Source organism: Empidonax traillii, unplaced genomic scaffold (genome assembly GCF_003031625.1).
Source record: "Empidonax traillii isolate 1590-97213 ecotype Southwest subspecies unplaced genomic scaffold, ASM303162v1 scaffold418:size511083, whole genome shotgun sequence".
NCBI classification, from domain to species: Eukaryota; Metazoa; Chordata; class Aves; order Passeriformes; family Tyrannidae; genus Empidonax; species Empidonax traillii.
The window spans coordinates 60,084-68,668 of record NW_020955611.1 but is presented as its reverse complement, the minus strand read 5'-3'; positions in this window follow the sequence as shown (position 1 = coordinate 68,668).

Here is an 8,585-nt window from a genome sequence, read left to right as displayed (position 1 = left end):
ATATTTGCATTGCTGCTCTTGATCTTGGAAAAAATGGCCAATTGCATTTGGGTGTGACCACGCTCAGGGTGGTCTCTATCAACAGTAACCCCCCAGAGAAGAACTGCAGAGTCAGATGCTCATCTTTTCTGTGCCTTAGCCTTTCCACTCCGAGGCCCAGATGCACCAAACCCATCCCTGGTGGGTGCCATGGTTCTCCATGACCTGCCAGCTTAGTGACAGGGGTGGGGATGAGGGACATAATTTGGGATCTGTGTAGACTCAGACACAGTTCATTCACTGTGCTGCCACTCCTGGCATGTGGTGACCTTAACTAAACAGATGGGTCTGTGACTATTTATTTATTTATTTATTTATTTATTTTTCTTTTCAGAATAAGAGATCAAATATGCCTTATTTGGCTTGGAAAGTGGTAAGAATAGGATGGTTGGAGGTGAACTGGATGTGACCTTTCAAAAAACTGTCTGCCAGCAGGAAAGCAAATGCCAAAGGAAAAATAATAAGGTTTAAAAAAGTGAAGTATTTAAGATGAAAAAGGAAAAATGGAAATCCCACGAATAACACAGTTTGAGCCATCAAATAACATCCTCAAAGTTTATTCTTTGTTTAAAGATGACCCTGTTCTTTCTGGCTCAGTTTCTGGGCAGTCACAAGAAGATGCCCAGGACGTGTCCGGTTGGGCTGTAGCTGCACTGCCAGCAATGTGCCTGACCACACTGTGCCTGCCCACCCTGGGGCAGGTGGGTATCTGTCCTGGGACAATCAGTCTGTATGAGCCAGAACTGAGCCCAGGTTAAAAAAAACCAGCAGCCTTTTTGGCCTTGAGAAACAGAGGACCTCACTCCCGTGACCCACTTCCTGCATCTTCCCAAAGGGATGGAGAGATTTTCTGGGACTCTGCAGGCTCCCTGCTGCATTTCCTGATCCTTGGGGGAGCAGCTCTAACATTGCCCCCACTCTCCCTGCGAGTCCTCCCTATGTGAGGTTACTCGACTGTGCAAATAACTCGCACGTCCCAGTTTATTTCTCCTAAGCAGATGAGAGGGTTGGAGGCTGATCAGAGCAGAGGAGTCTCCTGGTGAGTTCATTCTTCAAAAGCTCATGTGGGCTGCTTCTCATTAGGGCTTGCTATAGTGCCAGGAGAATAGAATAATTCTCTCTGGATTCATGTGCACGTCCCTTTACTGCTGTCCTGGAGTGGCTACAGCTGCTCCGCTCTTAGGATTTGCCAGACACAGCAACCTCTGTGCTGTTTAGACTGCAAGGGCTGCTGGCATCTAGAGATGGAGGTCTGGGAGCAGCATGAGTTCTCAGCTGTGCAGTGCAGCCATGGGCACAGCACTGATCTCCCCAGCAGTCCCTAGGTACGGGCACACGCTCCATTCACAGATGCTGTGATGCATCAAAGAGTGACTGGAGAGTCCAGGGGGCTCCTAAAGAGCTTTGCTCTTCCTCACCCAAAAAGACCCAACCAAAAGCCTCCAAACCTCTAGAAGTGTCTGGAGCCATTTAAAATTGTTAATTTAACAATGATGGTTTAAAACTGGAGCGAGCTGTGCTGTGGGGTGGGGTGACACTGGAACTGCTTGCTGCCCATGTTGTCCTCACTGGGCTCCACAGTTGCTGTGTATTTTCTCGGGCTGGATGATGAGCATTACAAGACCAGGCTAAGGAAGCGGCCCTCTATTAGAAAACCTTGCTGCTGCCTGCAGTGCCGTTTCCCCAGATATAAGGACTAGTTCTAGTTGTACTGATTGCTACCTCTCCAAATCACTAAAATAACTTTCATCCATCAGCAAACACTCACATGCGTTTCCAAAATAGGTGTTGAAAAGCTGTTGCACTTTGAGTCCCTTGGAAATGGGCCACTGGAGGAGGGGGCAGGAGGTAGCAATGGGTTTTTCAGGGGGATAGCCCCAAAGTCTGTTTTTAGCAACTCACTTTTAAGGTAAGGTTGCTAATTGTGAAATGTTTCTGTGCTGTTTCTTCTGTAATGACTATGTAACCAGTTTTGCTAGCTAACAATAACAGTGATGATCACAGTGCATAGAGTGAGACATCTAAATGTGATGCACCAGAGGAGAATTTGCCTAACTGCATCTTTGGCTCTGAAAATGTCTAAAAGGGCATCTTATTCATGACCACCTCACCTGCACAAACTCCACCATCTTCCTTGGGTCTCAGTATGTGGTGCTGGACTGAGTATCCATCCCACACCCCTGTGCTCTGCTGTCCCAAGCTGGCACATCAGCAGGTCCCACTGATGGCTGCTACTGCACCAGTCAGGCTGCAGAACATTTCTGCATATTCTGTGTCATGGTTATCATCTGTTGTTGGGATCTAATATTTTATTATTATTTTTTAAAAACTCTTGGATCAGCACCTTGAAAATGCTTTGGTGTACTGCTGTAACAGATTTCAGTTCAAAGAGATGCTCAAGAGCAAACAAAGCTACCACAACAGAGCATGGAGCATTTCCCTTCAAAGTAACTACTTCACTGGGATCTGCCAAAAGAAGCTATTCTGCCACTACCATAAAATATGTTTGCATTTTTCAAATGCTCTCATCTGGTCTCATAAAAGAGCAGCTCTTCTGCTTAGTGCTCTCTGTCTTACGGCTCTGGCCTTAGAGAAATTCCTGTTTAATGTTATTGTTCAAACTGTGATGCTGACCATCAGTTGGTCTGCGCTCAGTAGCCTCTCACCAAGTTCACATTTCACACTGACAGCGTGTCCGAGCTTCTGGATGCGTTTTCATAACAAGCCACGGGAGGCTCACGTTTCTGAAATGTTGTACTGTCCAACCACTTTTGGAAGAACCCTCTGAAGTCTACTGGGACCAAAAAAGAGGGATTGCTCCTAGTCTGCAACGCAGAGCACTGTCAGGGAGAGTTTCAGTTCTGTCAGTTTTCTCCCCCTTGCAGAGTCAAAGGCTTGGATGGGCTGGACTGATTAGGTCTGAGGTCTTTTTCTCCACTCTTCGGAGCTTGGGTGAGTACTTGCCAGACTAGTTCAGTAACTCTCTTTTGGTATCTTCTGCTACTGGCTCATCTCTGGGCCTTGCAGCTTACTGAGGAGGCTGCCCAAAAACTTCTAGAAACTCCTAAATCCACATAGGATGTATATGCCTCTGAGGTTACACTTAGCTTGTTGCTGCTGGCTGCTACTGAGAAGAGCAGGTTCAGGTGCTGTGGATACACCTGCCCAAACTGCTCACTTTTGATCCAGTGAAGAGGATGCTAATGGATCAGTGACCCAGAGAACCAGCAGAGCTAATCAATGCCAGCCAGGCATTTCCTTTATTACCACTATTCATTCAGTCAAGCAGCCACACTGCACCTTTCCTATGTGCAGTTCATTTGTGTTCACTAGCACTAGTTGCCAATATGCAAAGCCACCTTTGAAATGTCATTTCTGGGCAGACAGGGTAACATCTTACTTGCCAATAAGCAAACCTGTTCAGATGATGCAAAAACGGCTTTTCCAGCCAAACTATTAGCAAGCCGAAGTGTGTCCAAGTTGTTACAATAGCCAGATGCTGCTATTAACCTCTAAACCACGAGTTATGAGCTCCTTGTTCTGAAAACATTCTGGTGAGAATGAGAAACAGGGTTTGCAACCATCTCTTTCAAGGATATAAACATAGATGGACAACACTGGACATGTTCAGTGAGATGACCCACCTAACCCCGGGGCAGGACACCGCACACTGATGTATCTGTCTGCTTTCATGCAGTGTTGCTTTATGGTAGGTGTGAGTTTGTTACAGTGTCACGCTAGAAACCAAGGACATCCTGCAAACATGACTCAATTGCAAATGATCCCAATGATAAAGTAGCTCTCCTTAGCACTACAACCATGTTTGAAACTTCACCATTTCCTCAAGCAGAAGGCCAGATCACAGTATCCATGTGCCAGGCAAGAACTGCAATTTGGGTAGCAGCTCATTTTTGTGGCAACCATGAAGACCCTCTCACCTAAAGCATTCCTCAAACATAGCTGGGATTCTTTCTTGAAGGTACCAGGCACACAGGGGTTTTTTGGGGAAAAGATGGACGACACAGGACACCTACTGCTCTGTGACAGACCACACAGTTGGTCCCAGCAGAGGCGTTCAGTACATTACTCCAGGGCTTTATTAAAAGGTTAATGATTAAATTATTTTCCTCATCAACTGCTTAAAACCTGCTTTTGTTTTCTGAAAAAAAAAAAAAAAAAACAAAACAACAAACAACTAACAACAATGCAGCAACAGCAAAATGATCATGCTGAGCCTTTCTTCTAAGCATTTGCCATTCATATCAGTTCTCAGCAAGTTACAGGACCTTCCCAGTGGACTGAGGTTAGGCCAACACATTTTCCCCCATTTTCCTTACTAGTTGATCTGAAAGTCACATATGCAGACAAGAGCTGAGCTGCAGGTACCATGCAGAGATGTGCCAAGACCACACTGAGCAATACAGACACGGTGCAGAACTGCTGTGTACACTGGCTTAGGTCTCTAGACCAGGAACAGTCTATGCAGACCATTTCCACAGGACATGGCTCACGCTACTCGTGCCATTACTGACTACTGGATACAAAGCCAGATCTCATTCCCAAAAGCAGTTCCACCCAGAACATCAGTATTAGAGCACACTTGGTGCTTCAGGCAGGCCTCCTTCCAGGGCCTGAATGCCCAGGGGTGGGCATTTAACAACCTTCCTTGCTACCCCCCAGAAAGGAGAGGATAAACTCCTACAGTAGATAGGAAGAACGGAGAAGAGGCTCTGTTATCTACACCTTCCCTGGAGCAAGGACTTCTCATAACATCTTGGTGAAGGTGTTGAGCATGCAGTAACATTCTGAGGTTTGCTGCTCTTGTGCTAACCACACTGTAATGGCAAGCAGACCTGCCACATCTGGTTGAGGAATCTGGTTTTTAAGGGAAGCACAGCTGAGAAATGCTTCAAACAGGATTTGATTAGCCGATTAAAAGCAGATGCTGTGTTGGCAGACAGGCTGCTGTGGATCATCTGATACAATCCCCTTCCCCTCGTTTTTGTACATAATGTCCTTCCAAGCAAAGCCACCTCCTCCATAGCTATGTCTAAATTGCATTAGGAATCTTGGCTTTCTTTCAGTTATACATGATGTGAATGGTTTTGCCATTTAAAATATTTTAGGGGGATTTTAGAGTCAAGCAGTTTCTGACTTACCAGAAATCCACCTGGTATTCAAAAGGGAGAGGCCATGCTGCAGAGGGCCTGGGACTGCAGCATTTTAATCCCTGCAGTCTTTAACCTTTACACAGCCCTTTCCCACCTTCTCCTGGAGGAGGGAGCGCCATCAACACTGGGACCAGAGGAGGAACACCCTCCCCACCACCCCACACACTTCACTTTAGTATTAAGCATACGAACTAAGAGGGCTCTGTATCCCAATACTGAGGCGTAGAACATCTTTCTCTCATTCCGCTTCAGAAGGAAACAGCGCCTTGCAGCAGGTTTGCCTGCCTTCACCTGCTCCAGTAGGGCTCAGGGCTGCTTTAGCTCATCCACATCCTCAGCCTAATGCAGAGACTGGACACTGCATGTTGCTTGTCTCTGTGCTCAGCTGTTCATCCTTCTAACTCAGGTATTATTATTTTCCCATGGGAGACTCAAGATAATCTAGTGGACTAGTTGCCTTCGGAGTAGAGGCTACGTATTGGTGTTAGTCCTCCTTGGTGCTGGGGGATCACAAATTGAGTTGTTACAGGTAGTTTCCTTCTTACTCTCTTCCTCACATACAGCTGAAACAATTCACTCACTCTCCCAAGACTGCACTTGCTAACAGAAGTCACTGGGATCAGTTCCTATTTAGCCAGAATCAACATAGTCAGGAATTCCTGTAATACACTTAGAGGTACAAACAAGTTTCAGATTGGGACTATTCTTTTGGTTGCTTGGTCACAGATGTAACAGGACATTCACCCCAGAGAGGCCAGGGAAAGGGGATAACTCCTTTTCCTCTTGTTTTTCAGTTCGACAAAAGAGAAGGGCTGGTATCAGCTTGCTGAATAGCAGAACCATCTAAATTAATTTCACATGGAGTGTCTGGTCTCAGCAGCAGGACGCTAATCCTTTGCAGCACTGCAGCCACAGAAGTGCTCAGGGACAGACTGCGGAGAAGGCCTTCAGTGCAATGTTGAGGCAACACAGGCATATGAGAGAGGAAAAACAGGGGTTTAAGCGATCACTCCGGAAGAGAAGGTGCCAGAGAAACTCAGCAGCTCTGTTTTCATCCTAGGACTTTGTGAGTAGGAGTCAACAAGAAAAAGAACAGCTCGGCTCCAAGTGTACACATGGCAAAGAAAGCACCAGAACAGGTTGCCCAAGGAAGCTGCCCCATCTCTGTAAGTGCTCAAGAACAGGCTGAATGGGGCACTGAGCAACATGGACTAGTGAAAGGTGTCCCTGCCCAGGGCAGGGGTGTTGGAACTAGATGATCTTCAAGGTCCCTTCCAACCAAACTCTTGTATGATTCTAAAAATTCACAGTGGCCCAACGGCCTTAAGACATTCCAACTTTGCCCACAACTTTTTGCCACTTCCTTGTCCCAACAGCATCCAGTTAAGAAACCAGCACAACACAGCACAGGAGCAGCGGCCACCAGATACTTCACCTTTCACTGCCTTGGCAATTGCTATAAACTCAGCTTGGCCAAACGACAACAGGTAAGCCCAGATACTGTGAGTCACCTGTCCATGGTCAGACTCTTACCACATCCAATGGCAGTGTCACCAAGAGAACACAGTATCTGACAGAAGAGGTGTGGCCAGTGAGTGCCCCAGCACCACATCTGGGTTTCACTGACAACAACGCTGTCACTCTACCACTGTAACGCCCTGTGTGATGCTGAGGGTAATAATGACACTCATAATGACACTAATACAATTATCTAAGGAGACTCCCCTTTTGAGCCTGCAGATGGTGTGCAATAGCTTTAAGCAAGGCCATAAACCCTTCAACAGAACTTTTAATCCTGCAGTGACTGCACGGGGTAGAGGTGGTAAAATGCATTATGACATATGCAGACTGCCTCCCTGGCCTCTTCAAGAGGAAAGCATTGTGTCCACCCTTAACTAGGGCAAGCCAATGTTTATCTCTGCCTAAACCAAATGCAGCTCATCTGTTTTGGTGTTTTGTGGTTTTTTTTTCATACTATTATTAAACAACTAAACATTTTAATAGCAATGAATATTCTGAGCATTTAAAAGATTTTGTTTTTTTTTTTTCACTGTCACATTACATTTTTAAATGTTTTCACTAATAAAAAGGAAGTTGGTTAACTGCCACAAGTCCAGACTCACTGGAAAATGCATGATCTTTGCAGCATAATGCAGGTTTGTCTTGCCACTGAGATTTGTGAGACTCGGGTAAGAAATGAGATTTAAAGCAAAGTTTTTCACAGGAAAAATATACACAATAACATGCACAGTGCCAAGATCTCCCTTTTGCTTTGCAAATGCTCTGGAGGCACATTCACACTTCACTGAGCCAAGTAATTTCTTAAAATGATTGGATGAGGGTTTGAAAAACGTGCAGACTGAGTCCTAACAAGAACAGTTTAGGTTTTATGACTTTGAGCCACCTGTGATCTTAAGGGACAGAAACCATCTAAAAACTGTCAAGCTGAGAGTTAGGTTTCCACAATAAGGTCTGAATTACCTTTAATCAGCCTATTAAACTCACACTGGCTATTCTGCAGCAGCCCCACTGAAAATGCCATGGGTGTGAAAAACAGCAGATGGTTAACGGGGGTGGAAAGCTATACACATCGTTAGAGAAGCATGGAAAATTCAGTGCTGGCTATAAAAGTCACTAGACAAGGGCAGCTGTAAACAGCTAGGTGAAAAGAGGCGGGAGGGACGTGTGGTAGCTGCTCTGTATAAACTGCTGCTATTTCTTTCTCAGAAGCCATCAGAGAAGTCCTGAATCAATCACATGTGAACTGACCATAAGGTGCAACACTCTCAAGTATTAACACTAAAGGTGGTTTTCCGCTGTGCTGGAGGTTCCAGCTTTAAGCAGCACCTTGGATCTGATAAAGGGATCATGCAAAGACCCCGAGGGAGACTTAAAAAGCAAACCCACTTGCTTTTTATGTGTTGTATATGCATGACTGTTAAAATCCCAGCTAAGTGATTACTTATATCTATAACTGACATACCAATATGCTGAGGATACATGGAGTACAAATGCAGTGCTAAGCCAGGAGGCCGAGGCAGGAAAAAAAGGAAAGTCAGTATGACCCATCTTTCACTGCGCTTCTTACTTCCAAAACTTAAAAAAACCTCTGACCTCAAACAGAAATCATGACATGCAATTAGATGACCAAGAGAGGATTTTTTTCCTGTTTATCCCAACAGTTTACAGTATCTTTAAACAGGAGAGGAGTATCATTTCCAACCAACTCAATGGACATAAATAACTACACCTCCTAAGACATCTCACAGTGACTTTTGCTTATGGTTAAACAAGGTAATTATTGCAGAATTGGCAGAACATGGAAAACTGAATTTTGGTAAAGAGGGAGTAGCAGATACAAGTCAGGGCAGGAAA